At 39.1% G+C, this 18,112-nt stretch overlaps 1 protein-coding gene across 6 annotated transcripts in view; it reads left to right on the forward strand.

Moving 5' to 3' along the window:
- Positions 1 to 1,627: 1,627 nt before the first annotated feature.
- Positions 1,628 to 18,112, forward strand: part of Tenm2 (teneurin transmembrane protein 2) — a 1,175,298-nt gene continuing 1,158,813 nt past the window's right edge. For 4 of the 6 annotated variants that reach the window (XM_010622224.2, XM_010622227.2, XM_033761618.1 and 1 more), the window contains exon 1: positions 1,628 to 2,081. The gene's annotated coding sequence lies outside the window, so the exon portion shown is untranslated. The remainder of the gene's footprint in view (positions 2,082 to 18,112) is intronic. The other 2 variants (XM_010622229.2, XM_010622230.2) reach the window with 1 other exon arrangement.

Raw genomic sequence — 18,112 nt, forward strand, 5'->3', positions numbered from 1 at the left:
AGCATATGATCGACTTCTTGCTAGACCAGAAGCTCACAGAATACAAGGATGGTATCTGTCATCTGTCACCTCTAAGACAGTGCCTTGAAGGAAGTGAATGCTGCTGGAAAATCAAGGCATTTGTTGAATGAAATTAAGAGTAACTGCTGTGTCCTCATCTCACAGCTTTATTCGGATGCAGTTAGGAAAGTCACATATTTAAAGAACAAACAGCCTGAGCTTGGTATTGGCACAAACCACACCCTCATCCAGACCTTGTCCTCTGGGGGAACTAAAAGCCAGTCTCAGTATCAGTCTCTCTGTAAAATGAGACAAAGGACGCTGAGTGTAGTCAAAAGTATCATTAATATTACTCTTTTGAGTCTAAGGCATGAAGGTTTTCCCAGGTCTGTAGGTTGTGGAAGACCTGTCAGGTACAGCTAGGGGGCCAAGGGTATTATCCCTAAGCACACGTCCAACGTTTCTCTTGGTGTGGATGCCTAGGGCTTGTCATTGATACATCTGTCTCCATGGGCTAAGAGTCAGTGCTGGATTTGGATAGTTTAGGTTTAGGAGGCATTGGTGATAGCAATTTACAGTTGGTGTGGCATTCTGGGACCTCATTTTACTTCCAGCGTTAATCATGTACTTCTTGGGCAGCATATAAATCAAGGAATCCATGGACATCACGTACCACCGAGCATGCACATGGCGAGCGAGCAAGTTATGTGTAGCTGTTACTATTACAACCGCCAGGCCCTGCTGGGTGTTTTGTCAGTTACTCTAAAACAGCATCAGCCTTTCCCGGGCTGGGAATTGCTTCCTTTTGAGATTCCCTTTGTGAAATGCAGAAAAGCAACTTCTCTCGGAGGCCTGGAAACCTCACTGCTCCCTTGTTACTGTGCTGTGCCCTGGGGTGCAGGCACCAGGCAGTGGAGGTGAGGCAGGGCTGCAGCTGCTGAAGGTTCTGGAACCTCTGTCTCCCCTCGGCTGTGCTAGCCTTTGCCTCGCTCTGCCTTCCTAACCCTGGAAGGAGCGGTCTGGGTCCAGCTGAGCACTGGGCATGCTCGCGAGCCAGGGCAGGCTCAGGTCGTCTGCAGGACGCGTAGGCTGTGCGTGCTCCCCACTTTGCAGAGACTTGGGTGCAGCCCTGGTGCATCGGGTTTTGCAGAGCTGAACCCTAGGTGCGTGCAGCGGGGGAACCCAGCCTCCCCGGGACAACCCCAGAGCTGAACTGAACTCTGCGCAGCCCTGGGTTTGCGCGCTCAGAGTCTGCTCTTGGAAACGCCCGGCTGGGGTTTTCTCTGCAGACAAAGGGGTGCACGTGCCCCTAGCGCCCCTCTTTCACAGCCGCTGGCCCCTCCCTGGCTCCGTACCCCGCAGCTACAGCAGCTGCAGTCCCAACGCCACCACCCAGCCCCGGCGCCAGGGCCTGTGCGCGCTCTGTGGGCAGGGGATTGGCTCTGGCTCCCCATTCAGGGACCGCGCTGGCGGCGGGCGGCGCTCGATGTGTGTATGTGTGTGTGTGGTTTTGTGTGTGTGCGGGTGTGTGTGTACGCGCGCGCGCGCGTGCGTGTGTGCATATGTGTGTGCGCGCGTGTGTGTCGGTGCGGCGCGCGGGCGGGCGCTTGTGTGCGCGCGAGGGCTCTCTTGCGGGAGCCGCTGGGTGTGCGTGCGTGTGTTATGGGTTTGATTCCAGAGCAGGTTGCACATTGGTCCTGGGTGGCTCGCAGGCTCAGGTCGTGCTTGGGCGTCCTCCTCCTAATCGTTTCCGAAGTAGCAGCAGGAGCAGGAGCAGAAGCAGCCGCGGCAACAACGGCAGCGGCGGCGGCAGCTCAGCGGCGCAGCCAGCAGAACTGTGCAGAAGCGAGCACCGTTTGGGGAGTCCGGGGGGCGGGTTAGAGGGAGCAGGAAGAAACCCTGTGTTGGTCTTTGGGATTATTTTTTCCCCTTCTTTCCCTCTCTCTCTTTCTGGAGGGTGTGTGTTGCCCCCTCGAAGTGAAGGAATTTTGTTCCAAAGCGAGCTGGGACCGAAGACTCTAGGCTAAGTTATCTCTCTATGTAGATGGTGTCAGGGAGCGAAGCTACTGACCGAGCTGCTGGTAAATGTTTTTCACTTCTTACTCTTTATGCTTAAGGCTTTTTTTCTCCTTTTCTTTCTTCCTCGTTTCCTTTCTGTTGCTCTTCATTCTGCAATCGCTCCTGAATCAACTGCAGTTCCTTCACCCTCTCCTTGCGTTTGTGCAGTTTGCAACTTGTTTCATGGTTTTCTATGTATTTTTTTTTTCTTCCTTCATCCTCAGATGAATGCTGGAACATTTAAATTCGGCACTTCGGGAGGTCATCATTAGTTGCATGAGTTTCAGGGGGGAGGGGAAAGGTTGGTAGAGCAGACTGTTATTTCCCTGCAGAAGAGCTGCCGGTTTCTCTGTAATGTTCATCGCAATTATAGGGATTTTTTTTTTTTAGGATGCATTTTAACATTGCATTGATGTTTAAGGTTATCGTTTTCCAGGATTACAATGCATTTTTACTCAGTTTTGACAGCATGACAGATACCAGTGATTCCAGAGCTACTGTATGGCAAAAGCTGGCTAAAATATTCAAAATTGCAGGAAGGATCATTTGCATTCCAAAAGAGATTTTCTTAAAAATGTTGTTTTGCATCACACTGCTGCAGATTTGCAGGAAGAAATAATAGGTACCACTATTCATATTGCTTGCAAAGCTAATAAACATTTCAGTGGTTTAATGCATAATCTACTGTCCTGTTCTCCAGTGATTGAGCTATTGCTAAATTTACTTAATAATAAATTTAGGGCTCTGGAGGAAGAGGGAGATTGCTGGTATTGTTGTACTCTAATTGGTGAGATATACAGAGATTTTTAACCTCGAACCAACCTTCTCCTATATCTTTCTTGAAGTGAATCTTGTCAGTTGGGGAGGGGGAAGGCAGTTTCTGCCCTGCACATGGAATAAAATTATTTAAAATAGGCAGGATAATGCATGCAAATTGGACTCTAGCTCTTTTCTTAAAAAACAGAACTTCCTCTATAACTCAGTGCCATAATGTTTTAAATATTATTTAAAAATTAGCATCCATTAGTTCTTTAAGGCATTCATATCATTTAAGGCATTCTTTGGAGGGCTCTGAGTAGTTGCCATGTTGCATTGTTTTGTCCCCCCCACCCCACCCCAACCCCAGTTTTAGTTCCAGTTCAGGGAAAAAACTGAAGGGCCACTAGGTAAAGGTAAATCAGCAATTTAGAAAAAAATCAGCTCATAGTTTAACAATTTCTGCTAAGCCATGGAGAAATGAACTAATGCATGGCTGTTTCAATGTAAGGAGAGAGACTGACAGCAGGTTGCAGTCTCAGTTCAGTAGTTGTCATTTGGGGGAGCTCAGAGCTCTGAACTCAGGTGAAGCTATCCAGTTCAGGGATACTCTGAGGCGCATGTGTTTAACAGAGAGAAAACATCGGTCTGTGAAGAAGCCTGCTTCTGCTATGTAGCATCCACATCCCAGAGTAGCAGGTTGTCCTGTGTGCAGAGTTTGGTTTGCAGTAATACTGTTAAACTTTGTTTTTAATGGAACCTCAGCTGTTGTTGGTGGACTGGCATAGGACAGGGCAGCTTCTTTAGGACAGAAGGAAAAACTAAATGAACAGGCCAGACCTTTTTTTTTTTACAAATAAGAAAAGCCTACTCTAAAACATTGCAAATTCATCTGTTCTAGGAACCCTGGACTGACAAAAGCCTTCCTTAAAATTATGAACCTGATTCCTGCTATCTAAAGCTTATTTATTCTGTTAGAGTCTACTGCTAAGCATAAGGCATTAATGAATTAATTTTTTTTCCTCATTGAGTTAATTGGTACATTTTTAAATTTAGAATGAAGGCTCCATTTATTCATGAGTCCCTGGAAATGGCAACACTGGCATTTTTGAATATTTTTATGAACGCTTAAATTTGCCATTTTGGTCAAGTTGGACAAGGGGTAGGGAAATCCCAACTTCCTTTCAGTAGGATTATAGTTGGTTTTGAGTGAAATATTTGTTTCTATGGGTTAGAAGGAAAAAATGAATTCACGTGGTAAACTCCAAAGAATCCAAGGCATCTAGAGTCATGGATCTCTCATTCTAGGAGTAAATCCAGAAAGCAATGTCCTCCATGCTGAGCAGCTGCATTAATCCTCCAGCTCCTCTACCTGCACACGTGGCCGTCAAGAGATAACTACCTGACCAGCCTCAGGACTTATTTGCAGGGCCCACAGGGCCAGGTTTCTAATTGTTATATAATATATCCAAAGCATGAGTGCATTCACGAAACATAGAAATGCTTATCTCCAATTTCAGTATCTTCACTAAATGTGAAGACCAAAAATACATTGATTTAAAGAACGTTTTCTTTTCTTTTTTTTTTTCTTCCTGCTGAGATTGGTTGGTTTTTTGCCCACCCCTCTTTCTACTTCTAGTTTCCTGGCAACTTCTGAAAAGCTCTTATAATTTGTGTTACAATATTAAACATATCTCTGTTCTGGATGTAATGCTAGGTTAAATTACTATTCAATTAACAGGATTTCTATTCTTTCATGGCTGTGCGTGATATCATGTTTGAGATTTTGGAGCTTCGTGGGTTTACTATTATTATCATTGTTGTTATTTTTATCATGGAGTGTCTTATTAAATCTTAGCTCATTTTGAGTTTTTTGTGCCTGGTGTTGATTTCAGTTTAATGTATTGAAATATTATCATCTTGTTAGCTTTTTGGTACACTAGGTATTTTAAGCTTAAATTGGTATTCCTGTTGAATTTCTGCATTTGCAAAAATACACTGTCTGACCTCCTGGAGAGAAGGTAACTTTTTTTTTGGCAAGAAGGCAATGTAGAAAGGCAGGTGTCTGAGACTGGATTCAGGAAACTTGACAGTCACATTTGTCTACACTATTAAATTCCTATTTTCATTTTGATAAGATTGCAGGTTTTTGTGCATGAGTGAAGTGTTGATTATGCTAGAGCTACTGAATGTTTCTTAAAATTAATTGTTTTTTTTTTTTTTTCATTGTGTAAGTGAAAGGAACTTTGAACTCCCTCCTGGGCTTTAAAAGAGAATCTGTACTGGCTAGCTGTTTCATTGTTTTCTCTTTTGTTCAGATTGCTTTTGAAAGGTGATTTCTGGTGAAATATGGTCAAGGTCATTTAGAAGGGCCTTTTTATCCCTCCCTTCTTGAAATTTAAAACTTAAAGTGAGATTTAGAGAAGCGAAACTTAGTGTTAAGCTACTTACTTACCCCAATACGGTTGTGTGGAAAGTATATGATTTTGTCTCTTACTACTCTGCATGAAGCAACAGTTTCATGCTTTCAACTGCTGGTTCTTAGTAGCCCTGATATATTCACAAGGAGAAACCCTCCACTCTGTACAATGCAACAGATTCACAACCTTCAGAGAGAGGTGCAAGACACCTTCCCCCATCTCCAGGCAAGGAGAGATGTCTTTCCATATGTTTTCAGTGAAAGGAAACACTGATATTTCATTAGTTGAAATATATTTTCCAAGTAGACACTACCCCATTTAAAATTCTGTGAAACTGCCAGTAATTTTTTGATTCTTTTGTGATAAGAAAGACAGTAATTTTGTCAATGTATGCTTTGTACTCCTGCCTTCTGTTTTGTCCTATAAAAGAAGACTCACATGGTCCAGTACTTTGCACTACCAAAAGCATATTTTTGTTTTTTGGGTTTTTTTTTTTTTTTTTTTTTTTTTTTTTTTGGTTTTTTTTCTTTTAATAAATTGTTTTTTTTTTTTTTTTTTTTTTTTTACTATTTTGGGTTTTTTTCCTATCTAATAAAGACAAACCTAGGCTAAGAGTGTGCCAAAAGAGAATGATATATCTAGGCCTGCTCATATTTTTAAAAGATTTCATGAAGAGGTATGCAATGTTTTCCCTAAAATCCGTGCTCACTGCCTCAGTCTCTTTAATGTTTACTACTATAGTGCAGAAGGTGATATATTGCATTCTTTCTAAAAAAAAAAAAAAAAGAAAAGTCTGATAAAAACTACTTCTGAATGGCAAACAATGAGAAGTAGCTTGCAAATAAATTTCTTCCATTTTTGTTGAAATACTTTCATTGGCTCACTTCTATGTGTATACTTAGCAGCCTTGCAGGTAAAAAGAATTATAAAGAAAAAAAAAGTATGCTTATGTGCTTTTTGGCTGTGCTGTGCATGAAAAGAGAACAAGTATTTCAACTGTGTTAGTCTAGTAAAGAGAAATTGAAACAAAATAATGCAGTGAATGCTTTAAAGTAAAACTTGTCCACCCCACCACCCCTGTAAGGATACTTTTCCATCTGGCCCTGTGAATTGATCTTTGACTCCTGGGACAGTTGACAGCATCCCTGATCGGCAGGCGCTGTTGTGGCTCCTACCACTTGCTTTTGATGGGTTTGGAAGAGCCATATCCAACTTGGGAAATTAAACAGTGCTTGTTTGGGCAGAGGCGGGTGGTTTCTTTGAAGTTTGGATTTCTCAGAACCTGACTGCCATTCCTGGAGAAGGTGGTGTGTCTCCCCGGCACATCTTTTGAGATGACTATGGACACTGACCAGTTCTGCTCTCTCCTCTCTAACACAGTTCTGCCGCAGGATTTTATTTAGAACATTAATTTAAATTTAGGTGTTTCAGCTTGCTAATTCTTCTTGCATTAATTTATGTATTTTGGAATGCGATGCAGGTCTAGAAAAAGTTTGGAAGTGGGCTTTCTGAAAGAATCTGTTTTGCTGCTCTGATGACAAAATTGTTTAGCAATATGTAAGCTAAAGCTTAGTTTTAAAGTGCAAGAATTTTTGTATTATCCATTTCTGTTAACGAGACCATTGTAAAGCGCTTATTCTTAGTTATATAAAGGGGAGGAGCTACGAATCCTATAAAATAAGAATTTATTCATGCATTCACTTTAAAATCACAAGCTACTTCTTTTACTTATTTATATTCCTCAATCTTTAATTTGCCTATTAGGACGCAAAGACTAAGCTAAGGAAAATAATTCATATGATGAAGATGAAATCGACTTTAATGATAATATAATATATTGATTGTAAATCTTTAAGGGAAGACAGTTCTATAGAGGACTCTTTTGGAAAAGGCTTATGTTTAAATTTCATTTTTATTATTGCTTAGGGCTTAACTGATACTCAATATTTGGACATCTCTCCTATTTCCATGAAAGGAAAAGAGTATTTGTGGAGAAAAGAAGTACATCCTTGAATAGAAATTATTTTGGTAGAGGTTAAAATATCCCTTAATATAAAATAACCATTTGAGATAGTGGTATAAACTGATTGCTATATTTAAAAAACATTTTTTAAAAAGCTACTTCAAAATTTCAATGTACATGTGGAAAAGTGTCAAGTTAGGTTCTTAAATTATTTCTAAGAGTGAAACTAGACCATTAAAAAGATAGCTTTATCCATGCATATGACCTATCTACACAGTAAATATCACATAGCTAAAATCATATTTATTACTGCTGAATTCATTGCAACTGACTTTCTGATCTTAACCTTGATAATTTTTCTAAGCCACTTCAAATAAAAGAGTGTATGGTTCTATATTAAACATTTCTGTCGAAATTACTTAGAAGAAACATAGGGAAATTTAAAATTTAAAGCCTCTGGAAAGTTTTTTTTTTTCTTCTTCTTCTCCTTCTTCTCCTTCTCCTCACCTCCTCCTCCTCCACCTCCTCCTCCTTCTTCTTCTTCTTCTTCTTCTTTCTTCTTCTTCTTTCAATAAACAGTTTTACATTTCCCAAGCTGGCCAGGTATTATGCTAAGCTAAGAGCTTTGATGGCAAGAATAATTTGATGCCAAAATGATACCTAAGAAAGCAATTAGACAAAGAGGTGGGTGCTGTAAATAAAGCTTTGTTCTTTGTGTCCAAAGTGTATCTAAAAGGTGATTTAATTCTGTTTCATTTTAGGATTTGCTCAGGTAGTAATTGTATACAACTGTGCACTCTGTCTGTCTGTCTCCTTGTACCCTCAGCACATGTCCATTCAAGTGGCCTAGTGTGGTAAAACAGCTGGAATTGGGAACCTCAGCCAACATTTGGTGCTGCTGGCTTGGCTTCAGTGAAGATGCAAGGAGAGGATAGTGTGAGTTAGAGGGGAGGAGGAGATGGTACAGATGAGAGAGAAATTTGTTCTGTATTTGGCTACTGTTTTCTTATAGTAATGGTCATGTTACCAATTTAATTTTTAACCTCACTGAAATTTCTTGGGAAGGTACAAACTGCTTCTCTATATTTTAACCCTAAGAATAATAACTTGATTATTGCCAAAATGATAGTGGCTATGGCACTACAATTCATGTGACCGGCATCTAATTTCTCTTTTCTAATCCTGTTTATATATCCCCACACACAATCAGACTCAGTCAGATGAAACCAATTACTAAGGGAAAAAGTCAGATTTATTTATTATATTTATTGGATGTGTCTGTTGCTTAATTATCCATTGGCGAATTTACATGTGGCCGCAAAGAAGGCTGTGGACAAATGTAGAAAAATAATGATCTGTCTATTTCTCACAGTCCAGAGGAGGCTACCAAGAGAATAAACCAAAAGGAAAAAGAAATAAAAGTATCATTTCTTATTGCCATCAAGGTGAGGATATAAAAACTGGAAAATGTCACACACACACACACACACACACACACACATGCACATGCAAGTTGTGTGTGGCTGGACATAGAAAAATTTAGGGGGAAAAATGCCTTACCAGGCTTTGTGAGAACTGTAGAAAACTCTGTATGCTCTGAAAGAAATAATGATTTAGATGTTCAAAGATGTGTGTTGGGAAACTAACTCACATGTTCAACAAGCAGTTGACTAAGTCTAGTCCTCGTCAGGGAGTTGGGCAAAGCTGGAAGGGTGGTAGGTGAGATCAGGCAGAGGGAGCACAAAGGATCAGATAATGCCCAAGGTGGTACTGGAAAACTTGTTGCCAATCTTTCCGAATAACTCAGATGAGTATATGCTAAGATAGCGCTCCTAAGGCAGTGAATTAAAATAGACTTTGTATTTTTGCCTTTGGTGACAAAGACATACCCAAACTTTTACTCCTGGTCCTATATTTTTTTTTTCACTGTAAAAGTTGCTCATTGCTGAGCAAAATGATTTTTGTCTCCTGTTTTACCCCCTTTCAGCTTAAAGTGATAAACCTTAAGTGTGGCTTTTCTTGTGTTTTTGTGCAACTTGCTCTCCTCACGTTCTTTTGCAAATTCTGAAGGTGGAAATTGCTCTTCATAGTAGATGATAACTGTGGTAAGGCCACATTGCAAGCCGATCTCTCATCTTGCTTTTTTCATTCCTCAGCTGCAGAGCCACTTAATTTTCATAATTTTATCCAATTTAAACCCCAGAGGTAGAAAGTGTGTATGAAGCTCAGGGAAGAAAACAAATTACTTTTGAACTTGACATGTTCAAAAGCTTTCTTCAAGAAATAACTGAATGAAATATATTCTTGTAATAATTGCGGACCATTAATGTATGATTCAGAGAAAACGTTGAGTAAATTGTGATCAATTGCTAATTAACATTTATTTGGGGAAGGTACTATTGAAAAAACAATTTAAGCATTGTAGATTATGTTTTCATTACCTTTGGCTACAGAGAAATTAAAATGGCAACATGAGTCTTGAGAATTGAAAGAGGAATGTGGTTTTATACTTGTAGACTTAGCAGGAAATTATTTTTGTATTTATTCTAAACTGTATTTTTAAAGTTATTTTATAATAATTTTTATTACCAAATATTTCTTGCAGCTGGAATTGCTGTAGAAGCCAAACAGTAAATAGATAGAGAGCCTGAACTCCCTTTCCTACGACAGTGATTTTTCACTAAGCTATTCCCTAAGGCCACTCTAGGTATATGAGGGGCACCAGTTCTTTTTATATGATTTGTGTATGTTCCCATAGATTGTGAAGTCTATTCCTGGGCAATTTTCAAGTTAAAATTGTGTTATGGCTACCCTGAAGGTTGTCATTTCTTGGTTTTCCTCTTGTCAGTCAATTCATAAGTGTTTATTAAGCCCCCATGGGGTGTACACAGAATCATACATGGTTTGAGGTTTTGTGTGTGTGTGTGTGTGTGTGTGTACTTGTCTCTGCTATAGAAGCTTCTAGTCTATAAACAAAAGTATCATCACATGTACTTGTGCATGTATAATATTTTAATTAAAGAAGTTTATTTTTATTTGTATTTTTTTTTCTGGTACGAGGGATCAAATTCAGGACCTTGCACTTGCGAAACAGGCGCCAGAACTACTGAGCTAAATCCCTAGCTAATTGCAGAAGTTTAGAAGTTGGTTCCTTATTTGTTTTGTTTTTCATGTATGAGAGTGTATGTTTTAATAGCCTTATTCTAACAGTTTAGTCTATTTATGTACTCTGAGAAAAGCATAGTTTCAGGCCAGGTCAGGAATAGAACTTGTCAGCTTTCTTTCCTTTGATTTTCTTTTTGCCATTCAGATATCTAATAACAGACATGTTTAAGTAAGTGGTAAAGCCAGAGGGCCAGTACTACACTGTGTAACTCTGCCAGGAGCAGGCAGATCGTTGTTGACGTCTGGGTGTCCCAATAAGCACAGGTTCTGATGCTGGGCATTTTTAGGATGTGCCTGTTGCCTGTACAAATTTGATCAGTGGATAAATAAATGACTCCATGCTCCGCAGTTGTCAGTTCCTATTTTTCACAAGCGATGAGTCCATTTATGACTTTTAAGAAGGAGTTTTTAAAAATTGAGAGGAATAGAAAGAAGAAAATTTTCAAGCATTCCCAAAACGCTATGGAATACAAATTTTTCTCTATCAGAATTTTTTCCCATCTGAACCTGAAGGCATCCAGTGCAGGTTCGCGACTGGCTTTTCAAAACTTGTTCATGCTCTTAAATTCATCTTTTATCAATCGTTCACGGGAAGGGTAATATTCTTGAAAGTTTGACGTGAATAGCTCTGAAAGTGGCGAGTGAAGGAAGAGTGCTTCCAGGCAGTGGCCCTTCTTTAGCCTGGGTAATAGCCTCCTGGACTTTGGACATTCAGCTCTGACCTGATATCACTGGTCAGGCTATTGATTAGGACTCATGTTGCCCGTGATTTTCAAGATGTGCATATCTCATTTCCAGCAAATCATAGCGAAACCATCAAAATTTGTTTTCCATCTTCTGTTCCTTGCCAATCTGAATTGGAGAAAGCAGTGGCTTAGGTGAAAGAGAGAGACAGAGAGAGAGAGAGAGAGAGGGAGAGGGAGAGAGAGAGAGAAAGGGCCTTTGGTGGCATATTTCTCATTTGAACTTGAACTCCTAGCTCTTTTGCTCTTTTGCTCTTAGGTCTGTGTACTTGCAGGGGTTTGGAAGTTCATTTATCCACAGCTACTGGGTTCCTTCAGGATGTAAAGTGTTTATGATAAGAGAATGTTCGTTGCAACTTACAATACTATAAGATGTCTTCATTTATTTTCCTTCAGTTTATAGAATTAACCAACACAGAATAAAAGTAGAATTTGAATTATTTTTGACTAGCAGGATCCAGTTGTGTTGTCACTTGTCATAGAAAGAGGCTGATCCTGGATAATGTATGTGAAGAAGGAATGGATTACAAGTGTGTTGAGAATCACAAGGTTACCAGCAAAGATGGCTTTTGTGCTGCTGTCACTAAATATAGAGTGCCCACCTGGAGCCCTCTGCATCCTTCACACCAGCCCCTGCCCTTCCTTTAGCTGCCTTAAAAATTGAGCTATCTTGGGCTGGAGATTTAGCTCAGTGGTGCCACCACTTTGCAAGCAGAAGGATCCGAGTTCGATCCCCAGTACAAAAAAAAAAAATCTGGAGCTATTTTACCAGACCTGGAGAAATTCACTTTGCCTTTCCTTCTGTGGGTCTCAAAGTTCTGGGCTGCTGCACTTACCCAACCCAATCTTACATCCACACCATTTTTTCGATAAAGGTGGGAATGTGAGTCTGGTGCTTTCATATTGTACAATGACAGACAAAGACTGACATTCCACAGGCTATAAATGGTGCAGTTCCCTCAAATTAGAAAGGAGGGCACTCAATAAAACCTATAAGCAGGAAAGCCCCAGTAGTGTTCGGCATTATTCCTTATATGGAAAGTGACCTGTAAGGTCTCAGGGGATGGTTGACAGGGGCTTCGGAGTGAATGATCTATGCCAAGGAGAATTCCTGTCTTACTGAAAATGAACGGGAGGGCCTCTGGCTGTGGAAGTATTAAGCTTAGAGCTTTTGACTTCAGTACATACCAATCTCAAATAATTTTATCATGTAGAATTATTCTGTTATCACCAAAAGTCCTATTAAAACACTACTCACTTGAACTTTGCTCATTTCAAAATTAAATATAATTTACCTATGGCTGGCTGACTTCTGTCTGTGTACAAAGTTCATAAATGGTCTGAAAGGAGATGGGGAAAATTTGTTCAAAGTACATAAAAAGGCCATCAGGATGGCCTAGTAATTGCCTGTAAACAAATTAATAATAGGAGTTCAGGATAGCATAACAGATGAATTTTATAAATTGACTTAAAAATTAGTAATAAGCGTCATCATTGAAAAGAATAAAACTGTATTCTTTTTTCCCTGTAATTTAGATTCCTTGAACTACGCACCCGTCTTTCTCGTACTAAATTATTAGTAAACTTAGTGAAATGTAAGACCCATGCAAGTAATCTGCATCACTAGTAAAACTTTTGCAGCTGAAAGCTCAGTTCTTAATTCTGCAGTTCTAAATTAATATATTTATCCCTCCATCACTGTCTCCCAAGGATTTTGAGAATTAATTAGAAACAAAATCACTTTCAGTCCTTGGATGTTACATTTTGTGCTGAAAAATATGAGATATTGAAGTGTTATTAATAATGACAAAGGTTCTTCCAATAAAATAATCTGACTGGCTGAATTCTCACATGGTTGGTATTTTCTAATATAAATTACTGTAGGATTAGATAGTTAAATATTGAATATTGTCTCATTTAATGCAGTTCCATGAAATATTAATGATAATGATGGTTCTCTAGTTGGGGAATACGGAGATGATTTTTTACTGACTAATAGCTTTGGCCGGTAGCATAATACATTTTACAAAATGATAATGAAGATATTTAAATGAAGGTGAAAGAGGAAGTGGTCCCTGAATTGATAGATTTCATATAAGTCAAAAGTGACAAAAAATTTTTTAGTCTCAGATATTTTTCTCTATTCTAATGACGCCACTACGATCATTGTAGATAGCTTTGAGAATTTGTTAAAAAGAACAGATCTACTCTATTAGGGCCTGGGAGAGGAGAGCCATTGATGTTGTTTAGTTGGCATGAGGTATAAAAGTCTGAAAATTAGATTGGACTTTGAAGGAAGGCTGGCTGTGTTGAGTGTGTCAGTTAAAATGGGACTGTGCATGAAGTTAAGAAAGAAACAGGAAAGGAAAAGGAGAAAAGAAAGGAATTGTGAAAGAGGAGGAAAGAACTATTGAGCATAATAGCCCTACTAGAGAACCTTAAGGCTGCTTGGAATTGAGTATTTAATTCCTAGAGTTAATACATTTTGAGGATTTTAATCTTCATATTGTTTCCCAAAAAATCTTCCCTGTGTTGACTCTGCATCATGTTCTAGATTCTGTGAGTTCGTATCTTAAATTAGGGAGCAGAAAACTGATAATAAATAGAGTAAGTGACTATTGTTGAAACATTTTGTCATGAATAGAGAATAAGAACATATACCAGTTCATCAAATTGACTCAAATCGAGTGTTTGCAGAGTTTTTTCATTGTTCTTCTTTTGCCAGAAGAAAACTTTAATGTTTTGTGAGATGATTTTATTCGAAATTGCAGTTATCCTTGTTTCAGACCCAGTAATTTAACAGTTGAAAAAGCTCCCTTTTTTGTTCTGTGTAGATAATGTATGTGGTGTGAGTGAATACATTTTATTTAAAAAAGTGTTTTGGGGTTGTATTCTTTTAGCACAAACTTACTCCTTGATAAAGGAGCTGGCTATAATTTGCAGAAATGACTGTTTCTTTTTCTTTAGTTGTTAGATAATTGCTCTTTGTGTACACTGTGAAAGTGTTCATATAGACCAGTGACAAAGCCTAGCAGATGCACTTGCAATTATCTGGAGTTTAAGTAAATTTTGCATCTGATACACACAAAGCAAATGCTTTGTCCAAGCAGGCTCGCACACTGGCATGTGGATTGCTGCGAATACAATGAGTAGATTTTTAATGGAAAACAAATGGAACTATTAAGTAAGTCTCTTTTTTTACTTGAAAAGACACTAGCTTTAGGCATGGCCTCCAAGTTATTCATATTCATAGTTGGTTCAGTTTTAAATATGACCTTTGAGATTGGAAAAAAAATGTTTAAAAGAATATGCGTCGCTGTGTTTTTTTATTGGAATATTATTCAGGGCTTCCTCAAAAAGGAATGGTGGAATAAATATTTGTTTCATATTCCAATGTTATTTTTTCCAACTATTAAGGACACCATTCAATTAGTGTAATTCTAAAAATGTAAAGGGGGATTTGATATTATAAATAAATCATGTTATAGATAAAAATAATTACTATGTTACTTTAACAACCTCAATTCACAGGGGAGACCATAAGGAGGAATATATAATGTGTCCACATTCTACTTACTGTAAACAATGGAGATCTAGCCAGAGGAACAGTTCTCTGTAAATGCCTCTTTTCCGAATTTTGTTTGAGATTAATCCTTCCACTGTGTGTTTTTTTTGCTGTTGTCTGACTTACATAAGTGAGATCTTTGAAGGCTTAATCTTTTTCTCTGTGTTTATTCCTTAGAAAATATTAAATGTTCGGAGCTGCTTGGATTCTCTGAAATGCCTTTAGGTCTTATGGGAAGTTTAAATTATTTTTACTTCCAATGAGCAGGTTACAAATAATTGGTCCAGTGGACTTTTTATTTCCTAGTTTGAAGATGTTCTGTGCTATTCCAGCTTTTGAATGAGGCAAATTTGAAAAGCATCTCAAGCCACATAAAGGCGTGCCTATCTTGCCCACTTTCTGCTTTCTGCTCAATCTAAAATGGGATCTAATAATAACAGGAGATCTTTTCTAATTCTTGTAAGAATCAGGAGCCTCCAGGGGGTCTAAGGGTTGAGTCATTGTTTGAGAAAAAAAAAGTAGATTTGGGAAGAAATTTATAAGAAAGGAAGGGAGAGCCTCACAGAAATGTTTTAGGCTCAAATTAGAACAAGGCAGATGTGCCACTGCTGAAATAGTATTCCTAGGAAAATATGTCCCCACCTTAAGCACTTTTCCTAAAACAAAACATAACATTTCTTTAGCGAAGTACTTTTTATAGAATTTCAAAAAGGATAGAAGTTGCTCAGTTGTGCAAAGTAGCTTATTACGCGTGGTTCACAGCCTCCCCAAGGTAATCTCGGTCTCTCCAGTTTCCGGTCTCTTCCTCTGCTCTTCCTCCCCTCCCCCACGTTGGCTTCCACTTTCAAAACTCTCCCAGGCTATCTGTAGGTTTTGAGAGGAACCAGGTGCTTTCCTTGGTATTTAAGCAAGTTGCTATTTTGAAATTCCCTTAGAGAGCTGTGGGCATTTTTATTTCGGTGTCTTGAAGCATCTCTTTCCCTTTCTGAAGGAGAGACTGCTTACATAATACCTAGAAGCGGACCCTTGGGAACTGCCTAGCTATTTTATGGATATTTTGCTAGAAAAGGAATGCAAGTATTCCTGTGTCATGTGCGCCCTCCCACGGGGGTCTCAATTGGAGATATTTGCACAATAGCAGATTCTCAGAAGGATAAATATATACAAACCCATCTTTCCAATTGGGAGGACTCAGTAGGAAGCAGCACCTGGGAGGAGGGGAGCCCACTAATAGCTCAGCCCCACAGAGCTTCTTGAAGGAACAGCTCCGGAGCCAGGACCCAACTGTCAGCAGAGCTTGCCAGCGAGACAGATGCTGCAGTTGGAAGACAGTTTTCCTCAGTTAGATATTTTGTTCTTGTAGATGGCCAACCATGACTGATGGGGGAAACGGCGCGGGGGGGGGCGTAAATGAATCATTTTATTAATCCCCATTTAGAATTCAGTCACATAAGTAAATGTCAACCTGGTGAACTTGCCACAAAACCAGAAGTATTCTAGAGGCAGTCACAGGGCTTTAAACTTCTACCAGGTGATAACTGTGTCTAATTTAACCAGCAGATTAAATAACTGACAGTATTTCACAAGCATATCTGCGGAAAGTATTCATGTAGGTATTATCTCTTAGTCCAAGCTCAAAGGAGGCACGCGTTGGAAGGATTGAAAACATGGGAATCATTTTTCCGTGAGAGATGATAGGTTTGTCCCTCATTCTCTTCCTCTGTGTATGTTTGTGTGTTTCACATTTGCATGTGAAAGATGATCATTTCTCCACTGTTCACTCTTGTATTTTCTTCTCCCTCTCCCTCCATGCACATGTGTGTATGAGATGTATACACATATCATGCCTGTACAGCTGTGTTACAATAACTCCCGGTTTCCGCTGCACCCTGAATTATCTACGTTTATCATTCATTTCCAAATCTCCTAATGCTCCTGCTACATGAAATTGATTAGATAACAGCAGAAGATATGCTGTCTGAAAGATAGCAAAATTCAGTTTTGTGTCTCATGTCTATTGCCAGATTGTGAGTTTCCTTCAGATTCTCAGAAAGGGGCTAACACTGTAGGGCGATAGACTTAGCTTTCTCTATTTTCATTTTTTTTTTTCTTTAAAGATTCTTTGTTTCCTTTGAAAATAAACAAAAGAAAAGTTTGGCACCATTTCCATGATTCTCGCTTGTTTGGGGCCGAGTGCTTCAGGCTCTTCTGGAGCCAAGTTTATTTCGCAGATCCACTCGCTAGGCCTCCAGAACTGGAATGCGTTATGCTTTTGAGTGGCTGACAGCAGCCTCCATGCCAAACCCTTGATACGCTATTTTTCTGATCGAGTTTCACAAGTGTCCCTTTTTAGATCTGCATGCCCTCTGAGAGTTGAGATGGCAGGTAGCCAAAAGGTGTGTGTTTTGGGAAAAGGCAGGCTTTTATTTTTCCCCCACAATCAGTTAGTTGGAGGGTACTCTAGGAACTGAAAACAGCAGCTGTGGAGCCAATTTACAGAGAGTAATTCACAATTGACTTGTGGACGATGTCGCTGCCTCCTTGAGCCACTGGTGCTTGTCTGGCCAATATGGAACTGTCTGAGATGAGGCTCTCCACCCAAGGTTTGCGTGTCTTTCACTGTATCTCATGTCAAATCAAGTGCTAAGAGACGACCTGTCAATTTGTAGCACTCCCTGGAGAACTTGGGATCTTGAAAACTGTGGGTCATATTGATCCTGGAGTGAAGGTGACTGCATTTCTTCAGTGGTTTATCAAAATAATGATAGCATTGTCTTCATTTAACTGTTTCGGATATTTATTTGTGAATGCACAGAAAGGATGGCACGATTCTTGTACAAATGCCAGGGAGCTTGAATTATTTCACATTGTTTCGTATGTACTTAGTACAGTATAGGCTTGACAAATATCTGTTGAGTGAAAGCAACAAGAATTTCTTTTACTTCAGGAGGAATTGCCATGTATTTTTTAAAGCCATAACTGGCTCAATAAATTATCTTTGCTTCATGGATATGTGTTGAAATTTGGTCATTATACCTTTTCTTATTTTATAAATGCAAAAGTTGTCACTAGTACTAGTGGACTGATTCAGATATTGAACAATAAGTGTATGGGAGAATTAGGATGAATAGAGTCAGAATTAATTATCAGTCAGATGCTTAATAGTAAGGTGTTTAAAGTTTTTATTTTTTATGCTTTATATTATCTAAAGGATTTGCTATAAGTTACTTTATAGGAATTATGAAAGTAGTTATTATCTTTTTGGCATGAGAATATCTACTTTTGTTACTTTAAATTTGAGATGAGGATCATGTTTTCCTAGAAACTACAAAAAGAATTGATACAGGGCTGGGGATTTGGCTCAGTGGTTCTTGTGTCTGCCTGTAAGCACAAGGACCCGAGTCCGATCTCCGGTACCAAAAAAAAAAAAAAAAAAAAAAAA

Source organism: Fukomys damarensis, unplaced genomic scaffold (assembly GCF_012274545.1).
Source record: "Fukomys damarensis isolate Sample0158 unplaced genomic scaffold, DMR_v1.0_HiC HiC_scaffold_9, whole genome shotgun sequence".
NCBI lineage: Eukaryota > Metazoa > Chordata > Mammalia > Rodentia > Bathyergidae > Fukomys > Fukomys damarensis.